An 18352-nucleotide genomic window follows, 5' to 3' on the forward strand; every position below is an offset into this window, starting at 1 on the left:
CATAGCTATTAATTCTAATACAACAACGCAGCGATAATCTAACAATACTTCAAGGACTAAGAAATCCTTAGAGGGACTCACGAAAGACTTAAAGACACGGTATACTCAAATTTGGAAGTTCAGATATTCGTTAAGCAGCGGAAGAAGATGATTTGCCTCCGCGATGGTACCATAAGTGTATAATATTGTTATATAAGTGTGACACTTCCTATTCTTCACATGCCAAAGTTTTACTGAGAGCTATTTACAAAACAGACTTTATTACGGGCTTCGTGGCCGTTTCGCTTCCGCTTGCTAACACGTTACACGTAGAATTTGACAGCGCCTCGCTAGGGGGAGATTTTCTTCTTGTGGTGACGTCACTCCGTTACTAGACTTTAAGGGGAATCAGATTTATAGCCCGGTGTACCGCAAACAGAGTGCACACCAGCGGAGGTCCCCATCATAATGACCTACGCCAGCGTCCACATCCCGGACAGGTGACAGAACAGCCAAGGCACCAAGAGAACCCTACCACTGACGGTCCTTCGACGCAAGCCACTCAACGCAGCAGAAGGTGCAACAATGGGACGACCAACCCCTCACTTCACACACAGCAGTGGGAATAAGAGCGGATGCTATAGCAAATCCAGCCGACACCCTACCTACGTAGGTAAGGAGCCAAAGCCCGTTAGAAATGGCATCTAAAGGGGAACTAGCTCCCAGTAAAATATTCCCCAAAGTGACAAACTTATGGAACAATATTATAGACTTATGATGTCACAGAACGTTGCTTATATAGACTGCAGCTCCACCAATTTTATCAGAAATGAATTCGAATCTTCACTTTCTCCCGTATAAATGCCAACTCCAAAATACAGCTTTGAAACGGTACAGACTCGAGATATCGTCGAACCCCTCCGAGGCTCAAGACACATTTATCTTTATTTTCGATCCTAGCTCGCCGTTTCATTTCGCGATATCGGAGGTGTCGCGTTTCCCTAATAGCTTTTTTTACCGAAGTTCTATCCACTTTAAGACGCGATGACAATGTAGAGAAATAAAAAATGACAATTTATTTGAAGATATTCGGGGAAAAACTGCTTCTTAAACTCTACGTCTTTAAATCTGTCACAGTGTATCAAAAGTATAATAATGGTAAGTCTTTAACAAATTAAATAGAAAAGCCTCTGGTTTTCTATTCTAATTTTTGCAGAGCTTATTTTAGAACATAACACTGAACAACAAAGAAAATGTTTCGGGCACAAAATTAGCTGATGTATTTTTGTCTGCTGAACACGAATATGACAATAAAAAATGTTGGTTAGCTCTAGTTTTTGAGATACAATCATAATGACTGTTCAAGTCATTATAATGCCATATTCGTTTTCCAAAAATAGTCAGAAATAGTTCAATTGGGTCAGGAAACATTCCAAAATATTTTTTGGTTGTTCAGTGTAATTCCAGTTTTAAATTTACAAAGACGACCCATAATAGATTTTTGAGTTTCTCACAAGGAGACGACCCGAGGTGTTTCGCACCGATTTTGTTCAAAGTTAGGGGATTGTTAGACCTAGGTATAACATGAAAAAAGCTGGGCTTCCTTTTTGCCATGGCAACTTAAAATGAAAACTATTCAACGAAAATTACACGGGAAAATGATAAATCCTAAGAGCTCTCCCCTGTGCAAAGCTGAAAAAATTCAAAAAAAAATTTAAATGAAACAAAATAGTAAAATTTTCACTTTTGGATTACTTTCCACTAGTAATGGGGAATAAAAACTATTTTGGGGGAACTCGAGCGAAATTGAATAAATACGTCGTAATTTTAAGTATAATACAAAATATTTGTAACTGCCATGTATTTCCGCCGATAAATCTGAATTACATTATCTGAACGATATAAACAGCCTTTTAGATTTCAATAGAAATACGATGCCGTTTTATAAAAGGGCGGATATAAATATAAATCATGGTGCGATAAGTTCGGTAATTTGTATCCGATTAATTTGAGATTTACTACGTTACATTATCTGCCCAAGTGAATTAGTTCTATAGATTTTCATAGAAATATGACGCCATTTTGCAAAATGGAGGATATCAATAAAACTCATGGTGCGATAAGTTCCGTAATTATTCATCGAGTAATCGGAATTTTTCTACGTTTCATTGTCGGCCCGAGTGAATTAGCCCTATAGGTTTTCTTTAATAATCGGACGCCATTTTTAAAAATGGCGGATTTAAATATCTCATGTTCTGACAAGTTAGGTAATTATTCGTCAACTATTCTGAAATTTCCTACGTTTCATTATTTGAATGAATAAATAAGCCTCTTTTATTTTTATAGAAATATGACATAATTAATTGCAAAATGGCGGATATCAATATCTCATAATGCGATAACTGCCAATACGCCTATTTATGTGAAATGGTCTACGTATCATTATCTGACCGAATAAATAAGGCCCTTATATTTGGATAGAAATCTGACGTCGTTTTGCAAAATGGTGGATATCAATATCTCATTCTGTGATAACTGCCCAATCATCGATTAATTTGAAATTTTCGACTGTACATTATCTGTTAAAGTCCTACCTAATTCAAATACACAAAATATCATTTGAATTTATCGAAATTTAAATTATTGTAAAAGTATCCCGCATTTTTTCGTTATCTTACAGCATGATATTTAATGTTCTAATTAATGTGTTGGCTGCATGAAATTTTAGCTATGGCTAATTAATAATTCATTAGAAAGAGCAAACATTTTATAGCAAGTACGGAAAATTTCATCAAAATCGGTTAAGTGGTCTTTGAATTATTATAAAAAGAAGTCGAAATGGTGGAAATCAAGTTTTTCAACGAATTTCCAGACTTCTAAAATTCTTCTCGGCACCCGAGACGTCAGAATATGCGAAGCGTATCATTGGCTAATTGTCTGTAATACATTTCTTTACATCTGGGATTAAAAGCGGATTGATTTAACACCCAGGAAAACGTCCTACGCAGTACTAATTGAAATAGGCATACACAAGCCTACGTAGTAAAAAACGATATGAAACCGAAGGCTCCTTGTAAATTCTTTTTTAAACGTCGGGTCGCGCGCGTAAAAATAATATTTTTTATTTCGATAATAAGCCTAATATTATGATTAAAAACCTCTGGTTTGAAAACTTCTACAAGTAAACAGAATCCCTCCACTTCAGTTCCGTCTAATTTAGGAATAAAACTACAGCTTTAATTTGCCCCAAATTGCTCGTGCCGAAAATTTCAGGATTTTGGGGAGCGAAAAAGGTCAGTTTCGGACTCAAAGTTAATACACTTAGGCTTGGAAATTTGTTTCGAAAATGACATTTTTGGAAAGAGAACGTCCTGGGCTTCATTCGTTTTTATTACTATCGATTTTTCGTGCAACCAACAATTTAATTAAACGTGTATAAATAAATGTATATAATGTTGTAGATTTGAAATATAAAAGATATCAAAGAGATTTGATGTTACGTGCGAGGAATAAAACTAAGATTTAAAGCGCGCACGTAATAAATGAAATAAAATTGTAACCGTTATTCAGTTCAAAAAAAGGAATTAAAAGGTTCGCTTCCGTTTGGAGAAACTCTGTAGTATTTACCCCGAAAAGAGGGTTATGTTCAATAAATTAGTCGAGTAAAGTTCTTTTGTTAACTCAGAAAAGTGTGCTCAATTACTGTAACGCAATATTAGAGAAAATCCAAGTGATTTGTTAAAGAGGGCGTTACAGCCATTTGAACTAAATTAATATTATTTCAATTTACCTAAATTATGTGAATTTACCTAAATGTATTCGAAATTTCCCAATTTAATATGAATTCATCCATAATCTTTTCAGTTAACCCAATAATAAAAGAACTTACCCAATATTATTTAAATTTGCCGAAATGTATTCAAATTTACCCATTTTATATGAATTTGCTAATAATTTTTCTAATAACAATACGGAATTTATCGCATCAAGAGACATTGTTACAAATATGCGCTATATATTATGCAAAAGGGGCAGAATTTTTTCAAAAGAAATAGGACTGATTTACTCAGTCAGATAATGAAACGTAGAAAATTTCAAAATAGTTGACGAATAATTACGGAACTTATCGGAACATGAGATATTTTGACATACGTCATTTGGAAAAATGGATTCGGATTTCTTTCAAAATAGAAAGGACTTATTTATTCGATCATTCAATGAAACCATTTTGCATTAAACTGTCTCGATTTTTTATTCAAATTAATACGACTTACTATCGTTAATAGATAATGAAAAGTAAAAAAATTCACATAAATCGGTGAATATTTTCGGCAGTTATCGCATCATGAGTTATATTTATATCCGCCATTTTGCAAAATGGCGTCGGATTTCTATGAAAATCTATAGTACTAATTCACTTGGGCAGATAATGTAACGTAAATCTTAAATTAATCGAAGACAAATTACCGAACTAATCGCACCATGATTTATTTTTATATCCGCCCTTTTATAAAACGGCGTCGTATTTCTATCGAAATCTAAAAGGCAGTTTATACAGGGTGTTTCAAATTGCTCGATCAGACCATTTTTCACAAAAACTTTAAAACTTAGAATTATGAAATTTTCAGTGTGTGTTTATACCTTAAAGATCTCTTTAATTTTTAAATTTCAAGAAAATCGAGTAATATTTATTAATTTTGAAAAATTTATTTTTTCATCGATAGGTGGCAGGCAAAAATCAACTTGTTATTTTTAATGAGCAAGAATTTTGGTGAAAAATAGGTCTTTTTCAACTGGATAAATTTTATTTGTAGGTTTTAAGAGATTCCCTTTAACTTTGTCTTTAAAAAAATTTTGTCTGCCACCTATCGATGAAAAAATAAATTTTTCAAAATTAATAAAGGTTACTCAATTTTCCTGAAATTTAAAAATTAAAGAGATCTTTAACGTATTTACACACACTGAAAATTTCATAATTCTAAGTTTTAAAGTTTTTGAGAAAAACGGTCTGGCACTGGGTGAAACTCGGAACAACTCCTTCTGCGTTGAGTTTGCAAGTTCTCTCCCCACTGGTTTAAGGGGTTTACCCCCGAGTTCTTCGGTTTCCCCTTCCATAAAGACTAGTCTAGGTTAACGGTAATAGTTAGTGTAGGGAGCTGTTGGCTCGCGTGGCATGTAGGGCTTGCTACCACCCTCCTACGCATTGTAACCCGGCCACCTGAATTAAAGGCTTTAAAAGTCGCTCGATGACTTAGGCCTAGGGTGGTGCCTTGGGTATTAGCCTAGCTGATTATTATTATTATTATTATTAATTTCAAACACCCTGTATTGTTCAGATAATGTAATTTTACTGCAAAAATACATGGCAGTTATCACAGCATAAGTTCTACAAATATTTTGTATTATACTTAAAATTACGTCAGCCACATCGAGACGAAAATCTGCCACGATAAGCATTCCTAGTAGAGGTATGGATGAAGTCTTAGATCTGTCTAGCGCGGCACTTGTCCACGACTCAACGCGATGTATAACCTACCACCGAACAAAATAATTAGGGTCATCCTTTAAAAACCCAAATTTGGAAACTGCTTTCCTGTAAAAGTGCTCTCTCTCTCTGGCTGAAGGGAGTGATGACCAGCTATGTATCTCTCTCTCTCTCTCTACAGGCGTTATACTGTAGTCCTGCAAGAAAGGCCATTTGAAACAAAGTAGAGATAGTATTCCTGTTCCCCCATATTAGTGCCAAGTAATTCAAAATTGTAAAATTTACTATTTTTTCATTTAAAAAAAATTATTTCAACTTTTTCAGTTATTCTCAGGGGGAACCCTTGGGATTTGTCTTTTTCCCATGTTAATTTCGTTGAATTATTTTCAAATTAAGTTGTCAGAAACATTTTTGGTTGCCATGGCAAAACGGAAGCCTAGCGTAACTTTTCCCTTTAGTTTTTTCCATGTTACATCTAGGTCGAACAATCCCCCAACTTTGAACAAAATCGGTGAGAACGACCTCGGGTCGTCTCTTTGTCAGTGAAAGTATTAATTTCGGATGGGAAATCCAGCTGTAGATTCGTCAGTTTTCACTGCTAAAATTTTATAGTTGGTGTACCATAAGTAACATAAGTATGTCAATTAGTAAAAATTATCACTGAACTGATTTTAAGAGCTATTGCGCAATCTAGGTTTAGTTCACAGTACAGAGCCCCCTAGTGTCTAAATATGCCTAAGGCGAAATAAACTAATACCAAGGACCTTAACACGATACTCACAAGGAGAGTACCCGAGGTGTTTATTGCCGATTTTGTTCAAAGTCAGGCGTAATGTAGACCTATATGAGATATGAAATTCCCCCAAAAGGAGAAGTTGCACTACCCATTCGATTTGCCATGGCAACCGAAAATGTTTTCACCACTTAAAACAAAAATATCTCCATTTACAGATTTGTTCCTTATTTTACCCAAAAATGTTCCAATTTACCCAAACTTGATGAAATTTACCTAAATGTGTTCCAAATTACCCATTTCGTGATTTTCAAATTAATAAAAAAAAATTCGTAGCTAAGTAATCAAAAATATTTTCGGTTGCCATGGAAAATCGAATGGGTAGTGCAACGTCTCCTTTTGGGAAATTTCATATCTCATATAGGTCTACATTACGACCGACTTTGAACAAAATCGGCAATAAATACCTCGGGTAGTCTCCTTGTCATTTCGAGTGCAAGTCGAAAATGTCAGTGTCGAAAAAAAGGTTCGATCCAGAAATTAGCATTAAAACCATAGGAAGTGTTATACTTATTATTCTAATGTTACTTATGGTTTATTTGAATTTAATACAAACTCGAAATTGTTAAAATTGGCGTTTACTAGGTTTGGCCTTGAGATGGTCGAATTGGTCGTAAACTCTTAAGGTAGTTGATGATTCAGTGTCAGCAAATGTATGCTGAAAGGCTCATTGGATATTGCATTATAGTTGAATGATATTTGCAATAACCCCCGCTCCCCTATGGTACGCCCCTGAAGTTCATAATTTCGATAGTCGTTGTTGCTTATTATTTATGAAATCAGGGGCGTAGGAACGTTCTAGAAGATGGAGGGGGCAGAGATAAACGAAAAGGTGTCTGGAGAATGGTTTTTAATTTTTAATGGAGTGTAGCTTCTCTGAATGCATGTGTACTTGTTACTACTATGTAAATTGGCGGGAAAAGACTAAAATTTAAATACAGTTGAGGTTCTATAAACTGTATATGCTTTTAAAATGATAATTTGAGTCTTTTGAAGATTTCAACTGACCAAAGGTTGGAGGGGGCAATAACATTAGTTGCCCCTCCCAGCAAAATTCTAGGGAGGGGCATTGCCCCCCCCTGCCCCTCCCGGTTCCTACGCCCCTGTATGAAATACAATATAGATTGGGAACCGTGTGGTTTTTCGAGTTTGTTTGATATAAATTAACTTGGTGATTCTTGGTCAAGAGCTTCAAAAACTAAAATGCGAGATCATAAAATAAGTAATTCCGCTTATGTATTTATTTAATAATAAAATAATAATAATAATAATCAGCTAGGCTAATACCCAAGGCACCACCTTAGGCCTAAGTCATTAATTCAGGTGGCCGGGTTACAATGCGTAGGAGGGTGGTGACAAGCCCTGCATGCCACGCGTTCGAGCCAACAGCTCCCTACACTCACTATTACCGTTAACCTCAACAAGTTTTTATTTCTGTGACTTAATAACAAAAATCGGTGGACCAAAAAATAATTGTAATCTAATTTGATAGATTTTATTTATATTGAGACTCTTTGGCTGTTATATTTCCACTCATACAAACCGTGTATTTTAGTGCGTGTGCTAGGCGGCAGGGGTCGCCAGCGCATCGCCTTCAAGCGAAGGCAGATTTGCCTCTCGCAGTTCCTCCGCGGCGAACACATCCCGGGCCGCCAGGATCTCGGTGTGAGGGTTTCTCCAACTTCACTCTTCAGCTTACGAAGCTCCTGTTATCGGCAGGACATCCCCTTTTCTCGTGGAGTGACTGTTAACTTTACCTGGTCGCATTCGGGCAAATATCACGAGCGCGAAAAGACTCTTAGCCCAACGCCGCCATCCAAGATCGGACAATAAAATTCGAACTGAAGAAGGAACCGAGTTTCGAAATCGTACTTTTTGAAAGTTTACAACTTTGGGATTTATAAGTGTTGCTCTTCGTTATAGTTACGCGCGTTTGAAAACATGTGAATTTTTGCTAGGAGACGACACGATAGTAACAGGTTGGTCGTCTTTATAAATAGTTCAATGTTTTGTTTTGATGTAGGGGCTAATAATATATCAAATTTGACTTGTCCCGAAAATATGTGGGTGTTTCAAGGTACTTAGGTTTTTGTAAATTGTAGTTTGTCATAGCACTGTAAATTGAAATAATTTACATTCTGTGATCTGAAAGTTATTTTGAGTTGAGACTTTAAGGTCGATCTTTGATTTGCATTTAACGGTTTTTCACTAACATGCAACAAAGTTAGTAAACTGTGATAATATTAGTTTTAAAGCAGTAAAATGCGATAAGGTTCAGTTTTAATTATAGGAGTAAAATGCGCGAAGGTTCAGTTTTAATTATAGGAGTAAAATGCGCGAAGGTTCAGTTTTATTTATAACCCGGATGAACCCGATAAGGTTCAGTTTTAATTATAACCCGAATGAACCCGATAAAGTTTAGTTTTAATTATTGGATTAAAATGCGATAAGGTTCAGTTTTAATTATAACCCGAATGAACCCGATAAGGTTAAGTTTTAATTATAGGAGTACAATGCTATAAGGTTGAGTTTTAATTATAGTGCCGAATGAAACGCGATAAAGTTCAGTTTTATTTATAGAAGTAAAATGCGCGAAGGTTCAGTTTTAATTATAGGAGTAAAATGCGATAAGGTTCAGTTTTAATTATAGGAGTAAAATGCGATAAAGTTCAGTTTTAATTATAGAAGTAAAATGCACGAAGGTTCAGTTTTAATTATAGGAGTAAAATGCGATAAGGTTCAGTTTTAATTATAGGAGTAAAATGCGATAAGGTTCAGTTTTAATTATAGAAGTAAAATGCGCGAAGGTTCAGTTTTAATTATAGGAGTAAAATGCGATAAGGTTCAGTTTTAATTATAGGAGTAAAATGCGATAAGGTTCAGTTTTAATTATAAGAGTAAAATGCGATAAGGTTCAGTTTTAATTATAACCTGAATGAACACGATAAGGTTCAGTTTTATTTATAGGATTAAAATGCGATAAGGTTTAGTTTTAATTAAAACCCAACTGAACACGATAAGGTTCAGTTTTAATTTTAACCCGTCTGAACACGATAAGGTTCAGTTTTAATTATAACCTGAATGAACACGATAAGGTTCAGTTTTATTTATAGGATTAAAATGTGATAAGGTTCAGTTTTAATTATAACCCGAATGAACCCGATAAGGTTCAGTTTTAATTATAACCCGAATTAACCCGATAAGGTTCAGTTTTAATTATAGGAGTAAAATGCGATAAGGTTTAGTTTTAATTAAAACCCAACTGAACACGATAAGGTTCAGTATTAATTATAACCCGAATGAACACGATAAGGTTCAGTTTTAATTATAACCCGAATGAACACGATAAGGTTCAGTTTTAATTATAACCCGAATGAACCCGATAATATTCAGTGCTAATTAGAGTCTTGAATTTGACATCTACATAGCGACTCAGTTTTAATTATAGTCCTAAATGAAATACAATAGGGTTCAGTTTTAATTATAACGCCGAATGAAACGCGATAAAGTTCAGTTTTATTTATAGTCCTAAATGAAACGCGATAAAGTTTAAGTTTTAAATATTGTCCTAAATGAAACGCGAAAAGGTTCAGTTCTAATTATAGCCCCGAATGAAACGCGATAACGTTCAGCTTTAATTATATTCCTGAATTGGACGCAATATGGTTTTAGCTATAATTATATTCTTAAATGTTCAGTTCTAATTATAGCCCCAAATGAAACCTGATAATGGTCAAATCTAGCTAAAGCCCCGAATGAAACGCGATAAGGTTTAGTTCCAGGCATTGCCCCGAATGAACGCTCAAAGGTTTAGTTTGGAGAACTAAACTCTATAGCAGGAAAATCCAGTAAAGTTTGTAAACGATCACAGTGAATTGCACTATAGTTTATTAAGTTTATAGCTTAGAAGTAAAATTCAACATAGTTGAAACCTTATGGCAATATTTTATGAAAACAAATTAACAGTTAAATCATGTACGGCTCAGATCTTAATCGAACTGCAATAACGTTCATTTGTAAGTGAGCATTATAGAAATCTTTTGCCCGTTTACCTAAACTAGCGGCTCCGTTGTTTTTTAACATTCGGGACGATTAAAACATACACAATGTCAATGTTCCACTTGGGAATCGAGAACGAAGCTTATTTACACTCTAGTGTGTTTAGTGCTCGGCATTCGATTAATTTTTATCCATGAATGAAATAAGCTCGGCGATATTTAAATAATATTTATTTAAATAACCAATAGTTGAATAAAAATTGCAAAATGTTTAAATAATCGAAAGTGAATAAGCCTATTATTTAAATAAAACAAACAATTATTTAAATAAATACCACTTTTATTCAAATAAATGCTGTTTGCTTAAAAAACATAATTAAATAAGTTAAAATGATATTCTTTTTACCAACGTTTTTTAAATAAATCCGAAAATTTGTGGATAATGAATAAACAATTCCGAGCACTAACTTCGTAAGTGTGTTTACACTTTAGTGCTAATTATACACTGAAACAAATACATAACGTGAATTCCCATTTCATTATAATTTACACGAACGAATAATTATAATGTTAAACGTTAACAATTGTGACCATAATTTATATAAGCGGGCAAAGTGCACATCCTGATGAACCAGCAGCACGGCAGCGTAATTTTAATACATTATTGAACGTTTGACGGCTTCGTGCGGGTAAATACGAACCCTTACAAAAGGCGCTGCGAAATCAATACACTTTATTAGACAATAAGGGTTTTCCTGGAAACAAACTTAGAAGTTACTTCCAGTAGAGTAGACTAAAATCTTTAAACAGGTAACGGTATCTATAAAGTGGCCTCTAATTAGATTTTCTCCCGCGGTGGTGTATTCCTAAATAAAGGATATACAAGCCGGGGATACGCGCGCTTGGGAACTAATGTCTGTCATCGAAAGTTCTCGTCTAAAATTACACGAGCGGCAAATGACGAAGCCATCGTGGAATTTGCTGCTAGAAATTAGATCATTTAAATTTTAATTCTGACACGTTAATCGCTTTCAATTTACATCCACTTTAGAGCATTACCAGGACGATCGTATTCTAATGGATTTTCCTTCATAAGCGATTTGGCTTGGACAAAAGTGACATAATTAGTGTTCGGAATTGTTTATTCACTATCCACAAATTTTCCGATTTATTTAAAAAACGTTGGTAAAAAGAATATCACTTTGACTTATTTAATTATGTTTTTTTACGCAACCCAGCATTTATTTAAATAATTGTTTGTTTTATTTAAATAATAGGCTTATTCACTTTCGATTATTTAAACATTTTACGATTTTTATTCAACTATTAGTTATTTAAATAAATATTATTTAAATATAGGCGAGCTTATATTATTCATAGATAAAAATTATTCGACTAGCGAGCACTAGACATAATTAAGCGGTATATCTGACAAATTAAAAATTCTCATAACGCACTCTAAAATAAAAAGGCTTAATTTTAATTTTTGTGTTTCCATTATGTCAATAAAATTTTTACTTTTAAAATAACTGTTTTTAATTATATTTTATTATTCAAATTAAATTTTTTTGTAACACTTTTTATTGGAATATTTATATTTAAACCATTTTTGTTGATTTTGGGTGGATTATATCACGCGAAAAAAATTATCTTTATATCTCTTTGAAAGCTGTTGGATTTCATTAAGAATTTAACACTATTAATTATATCACGGATGGTTTTTAAATCCTTGTAGACGTTCGAAAATTTGGAGTTAAAGGTTGATTCTGTAAGACTTCTTTCAACCAACTCTTAATTACGTTATCTGAACCGAGAAAATAATCATGATAAATCAAATATAGCATTATCTGCATTTTCATTAAGATATTGTCAGATCAGTTGATATGGGTCAAAATTCCAATCATACTAAACCCGATACTAATCTGAATTAATTCATATTAAAACTGTTTATTTTAATAACTGTTAAGCGAACTGAATCTTGTGAAATGATCTGTTCAGCTCAGTTACTTGGGATAAAGAATAAAATACAATTTGAGATAAGAATAATGTTTCTGATTATCTTCTGAAATCTCAAAATTACGACCTGAATAACACGATTAGTTGACTGTTGGAAGTACTAAATAGGGCTAAACTTTCATTCACCCTATCTTGTGAAGACGCACTTCCCCTACGTCATAGCGTCACAACGGGAACGAAATTGCTCATCCAATTTAGAAATCGACTAGCTTGCTCATCCACTTTGGAAATCGACTAGCTATTAAGGGAAAACCTCTTTTGGGGGCGTCGAATCAGGTCTGCATCTGATCAATGAAATTTAATTTACCCGCGTGTAACGTTTAAACAAAAATCCAAACACTGTTTATCAAATGCTTATTTAAAGTCCATTTTTCAAATTTATATTTGTGAAACTTTTGATGTGGATGTCGCTTCAACGAAAGTAAACGATAAACATTCTACAGAGAGTAAAGATAAACAATTTTCGTTTTCGATCGATGATTTTTTGCCAGAACTTCATATTTGTTTTCGAAACTATAGATTTTGATGGAAAACGCGATCAATAACGTGGCACCAAAAATGGCTTAAAATTTCACTCAAACATTTTCGACTTTCAAAACAACTCTTCTTGTCCAAAACAACTAACTCGATACGAGGAAAATGGATAGCTTGAATTTGGATTTACTTCGGATTTTCAAAAATAAGGTTGATGAATATTGTAATACCATTTAAAATTTTCGCGTAGTGTTGGCGCTAAAGCTTAAAACTTGTAGAAGGATTATCTAGGATTTGGATGGCCTAATTTCTACACCATCAATCTTTGTTAGTTTGCTCGAATGAGTGACCAGCCTGTTGACGAAAGACCAAAGACAAAACTAGGATGTTAGGAAAATTTTAGAATACTATAAAGATATTTCTTAGTTGTGTCTTTAAAACATTTATAGGACACCTTCTGAATGGGTAATTTTTCTAAAAGAATTTGCTTTAGAATACTTATACTTCTTAGAGTAGCTTATTATAAGGTTTCTCTAACAAGGAGGTGTTTATGGCCGATTTTGTTCAAAGTCGGGCGTAATGTAGACCTAAATGAGATATGAAATTTACCAAAAGGAGACGTTGCGCTAACCATTCGATTTGTCATGGCAACCAAAAATGTTTCTGACCACATTTAGGTAAATTTCATCAAGTTTGGGTAGATTGGAACATTTTTGGGGTAAAATTGTAGCAATGTTTGGGTAAAATAAGGAACAAATATTATTTTGGTTTTAAGTGGTCAAAAACATTTTCGGTTGCCATAGCAAATCGAATGGGTAGTGCAACGTCTCCTTTTGGGAAATTTCATATTTCATATAGGTCTACATTACGCCCAACTTTGAACCAAATCGGCAATAAACACCTCGGGTACTCTCCTTGTAAGTAAAGGTTTGTCATATGGTTGCCACGTTAACGGCACTGTCCTCCCGAGAAGAAATTAGGTGAATAAACTTTTAAATCATTATTCATAAATATTTTTATTATTTTTATCTACGAGTGTAACAATAGTTCCATGTCATGGGTTCCAGGTCAAAGCAATAATTCTTTATTTTGATCAAAATTAGAGAACAAACCCTTTTAAACTAATTGAAATATCAAATAAAAATTACTAAAATTTTATCTACTATCAATTTAATGTTTTTTTTAGATTTTGATTATTTTCATGTATATTTAATTTTGAAAACAATTTTCATAGCCTGATACCGAAAATTTAACCCACTTAAGGGTTCTATAATACTCCCTTTAAAGTTTTAAACTACTCCCTTTAAGGTTCTAAACTACTGCCTTAAGGGTGCTACAATACTCCCTTTAAAGTGTTAAAATACTCCTTTTAGGGTACTAAACTAATGCCTTAATGCAGCTACACCCTACCAGGTGTTAAATCACCTTATTTACGTTGTAATATACACCTTTTCAAGTGTTTAATTTGGGACAGTAAAAATACCTTTAGGGCGTTTAAATTAACATTAGTGTTTTTTTACAGATATTACACCCTTAATATACCATTAAAACACCCTTTTTTTAAGAGTGTAACCACCGCTATTTTAAAAATCCCGATCGCAAGAGCAGAACCCGTAACAAACGGAAACGGATTTCAAATGACTTCCGTCGATAACACATCGTCGCGTGCTCATTTCTTTCCACTCGCAAATGCGCTTTGGTAGACCCAGCGAAAGCACGCGTTTTCTGTAGAATGATATATCCAGGTAAAGCTACTATAAATCCAAGATCAGAATATAGTTAATAAATACCAAGAATTGAATTAGGTTAAGTCGGTAGTAATATTCTTCCGACATTGATTTCTAAAAAATAAGTGAATACATTTCTAAAAATAATCAGAAATTCGAAAATGTTTTCGTTGTTATTTAAATGGAAATTAAAGCCATTCTAGCTGTTAATTAATTTTCCAAATGTTTGACACTAAAGCTTTGTGTAATAAAGTTTCTCGTAACTTCAACTTGTCTCCAAATAGGGGAGCTCTCCTTTTATGTCCCGCCCTTGTTGGCGGCGATTTGTTTGAAGTTTAAAACGGTCGCGCATGACTTGCGCGCATCCATGATGCATTGAGCGAAATATTTTTAGTAAGTACATAATTAAGGACATATCCACTAGGATGTGCCGCTTTATATTACCTACCACTTTCTCAAAACAAAAAGCCTACACCAGCCATTACCTAAGGGATCTAACTATAGGCTTATGGTATTGATCTATAGAATGCCTTTAAAATGGCTTTCTCTAAAAGGTTTAACTTTAGAAATATCTCTAAGGCCTAAACAGTCTTAATAGTGCTCTAAAGATTCCTTGATAGGCGATGAGTAGGGTAAGAAGAGTAATTAGGCTACGATTCAGTTTGAGTCGGAGTAAAAACGTTTTTCCAAAATGGCTGCCTGTGGCTAATTTAACGGATAAATTCTAGTTAGCAGACGAAAAACATAAAAACTCGTCGAGGTTAACGGTAATAGTTAGTGTAGGGAGCTGTTGGCTCGATCTCGTGGCATGCGGGGCTTGCCACCACCCTCCTACGCATTGTTACCCGGCCACCTGAATTAAGGGCTTCAAAAGTCGCTTGATGAAGGTGGTGCCTTGGGTATTAGCCTAGCTGATTATTATATAAAAAAAATCCTATTTTCTCCTTTACATATCCTTTTCAGAAGGAGTAAAAAGAGTTACCCTAATACTCTAGAACAAGCGAATAGTTTATGGGGCGGAATAAAACGTTTTATGTAAAAAGAGTACACTTCTAGTCCGAGAACAGGCTAATAAAACGTATTAGGGTAAAAAGAGTACACTTCTAGTCCGAGAACAGGCGAATAAAACGTATTAGTGTAAAAAGAGTACACTTCTAGTCCGAGAACAGGCTAATAAAACGTATTAGTGCAAAAAGAGTACACTTCTAGTCCGAGAACAGGCGAATAAAATGTTTTATTGTAAAAAGAGTACACTTCTAGTCCGAGAACAGGCGAATAAAATGTTTTATTGTAAAAAGAGTACACTTCTAGTCCGAGAACAGGCTAATAAAACGTATTAGTGCAAAAAGAGTACACTTCTAGTCCGAGAACAGGCTAATAAAACGTATTAGTGCCAAAAGAGTACACTTCTAGTCCGAGAACAGGCGAATAAAACGTATTAGTGCCCAAAGAGTACACTTCTAGCCCGAGAACAGGCGAATAAAACGTTTTAGGGTAAAAAGAGTACACTTCTAGTCCGAGAAGAGGCTAATAAAACGTATTAGTGCAAAAAGAGTACACTTCTAGTCCGAGAACAGGCTAATAAAACGTATTAGTGCCAAAAGAGTACACTTCTAGTCCGAGAACAGGCGAAAAGAAACCACATATTGAAGTAGCGGTTTGAACAAGTAAGTCCAGCCTTTAAAGTTGCCTTCTGAGCAGGCTTGACAAAAACTCAAAAAGAATAAGTAAGCGCCCACTGTAAATAAAATCCAACGAAAAGAACTACTTAAAAAGAATGGTCAAATTTTAATAAGTACTTTGTGTAGAAGGATCTTATTGGAACCAACCATATTCAACTAAGCTAGAAAGAATGACCGCGAGAATGGCAGTAGGAATAGTTGCTCTTATACGGACTTTCACCCTAAAAGTCAAATCAACAAAGTGGATTTTTTTTATCAAGCATCAAAGTTCCAGGTTTCACTCCCTTTAAAGAATCGGAATGTATTTGGACTCAGTCTTAAAACGATCTGCAATGGATTAGGGGAATCCAAGAGAAGTGGAAAAGCCATTAGGCAAGCTCGATCAAATTTGGTTATCCGTCGGTGTAAGAAAAGAACGGCACTTACGCTCTTTGACGTGAGTGAACAAAGTGAATCTTTTGTTCGTTTCAGATGGAAGAGTTGTCCTAATGGAGTAACTAACTGCTCGGTCGAAGTGAAAAGACTGACCCTTATTTGAGCTCCAGTGGAGGTGTAAGATTTTTTCCGTGATAAAAACAAGGCTAAATTAGAGTCGCGAGGATGTTCAAGACGGTCAATCATGATCCAAAACAAGGTCTCCCGATACAAGGCTACTAATTACTTTGATATCAAAACTTTTACTAAAATGTTCATAAATTAACAGTTGTATTTACGCTAAAGTCTTCAAATAATTATGAAATAATTTAATCAGACGGTCGTTTTCCTGCTCTAGTCTTAAAAGTGATTTCCAGTTCAATTATTTTAATGAACTTACTAAATGTCCATTAACAATATCCGCTTCTGTTACATTTATTGTAATTGTGGCTTCACCAACGGCGTAAAATTTAAGACCTGTCTAGGGCAAAACCCACGCGCCGGTGGTCGTCGACGTAAAAATCTTTTAAATTGTCGTTTTCAATAACGTCAACGTTTAAAATTACTCCTAGGAATAAAGACCAATTCTGACTAAAGAAAAAACGCCACGAATTTTTTTTCGGTTGACACTCGCCGTTGCCGCGTTTTTTCTTAAGTTAAAACCTGCCCTTTGGCTTAATACAATTTTTGTGTTCTGAGGTTGCTCTAGGGCAAGCCAAACTTTTTTCGTTTAGTTTTCCTTATATATTAAGACTAGTCAGTAAAAAATACTTTATACGAAAAAATTATGTCAACTTGACCATTTTGGAAACAAAGTTGATGAAGAGTCAGTTCCTGTCCTTTAAAAAATACGTTGTTTTGCTACGCCCTTGTATAGACCTTGAACCCGAAGTAATAATCACTTTTTAAGTACAAAACATTCACCAACAGTTAAAATTCCGTTAGGACCAATACTCGTTTTTGACCAAGATAACACTTTTTCAGTTGCATTTTTGGAGTTTTTAAAAATTAAGTTTTATTTTATTTTGGATTTACCTAGTGTTGTTAAATTTCCGGAAAAAGAAAATACGAAACATTTTCCGCAAATCGGAAAAATAAACAAGTTGGCAAGCCAAAATATACCTCTCCTCGGAAGAATTGTCCCTAGTGGTATTAATTTCTCGAGATAACCCTTAAAGATATATCTCCGCAATTTAGAGTTATTTGTTAAAAATATTAACCCATTTCTATCCCGCCCGGTATAAAATTTTTATTATAATTAAAATAATTGAGACGAAACGACCAATTTTAATTTATTCAGAATATCATAAGTTAAGTAGTTACAACAGTAAGTTAGACGTACTATAACAATGCACAATTGAATTAAACCCTTTTACAGAACAAGTTTATCAGTTAAATATAATACGAAGCAAATTTTAATGAAATATCTACAGAGGCTTTTTGGAATTACTCGCTTACGAAATACTTGCCGCATCTTTAACGCTCATTTTATTTCAACACTCGCCCTTGATGAAAATACCGTAGATATCTGGTAGTGGACGACTCGTTCACTTCCTGTTGACGTTGTGACGCATACCACATGAAAAAGACCAATGCCGTCCAATTTCCAATATCATATAATGACTCGCACACCCAAGAAATCATTGACTGCGTTAGAAATCGTAGATATCCAAATATCCACACCAAATGTATTTACAAGAAGCAAAAACCTTACCATCAACAAAGCACAGAGAGCCACTTGACTAACCGCCAGCTTTTAAAGCAATTAACGTTAAATTATCTCC

At 34.4% G+C, this 18352-nt stretch overlaps 1 protein-coding gene across 1 annotated transcript in view; it reads left to right on the forward strand.

Moving 5' to 3' along the window:
• The first annotated feature begins 7916 nt into the window (after positions 1–7916).
• The window catches only part of LOC149936392 (QRFP-like peptide receptor), a 62686-nt gene continuing 52250 nt past the window's right edge, over positions 7917–18352 (forward strand). The window contains exon 1 of the mRNA XM_090154639.1: positions 7917–8236. The gene's annotated coding sequence lies outside the window, so the exon portion shown is untranslated. The remainder of the gene's footprint in view (positions 8237–18352) is intronic.

Source organism: Leiobunum rupestre, chromosome 7 (assembly GCF_980474605.1).
Source record: "Leiobunum rupestre chromosome 7, qqLeiRupe1.1.hap1, whole genome shotgun sequence".
Taxonomy (NCBI): domain Eukaryota; kingdom Metazoa; phylum Arthropoda; class Arachnida; order Opiliones; family Sclerosomatidae; genus Leiobunum; species Leiobunum rupestre.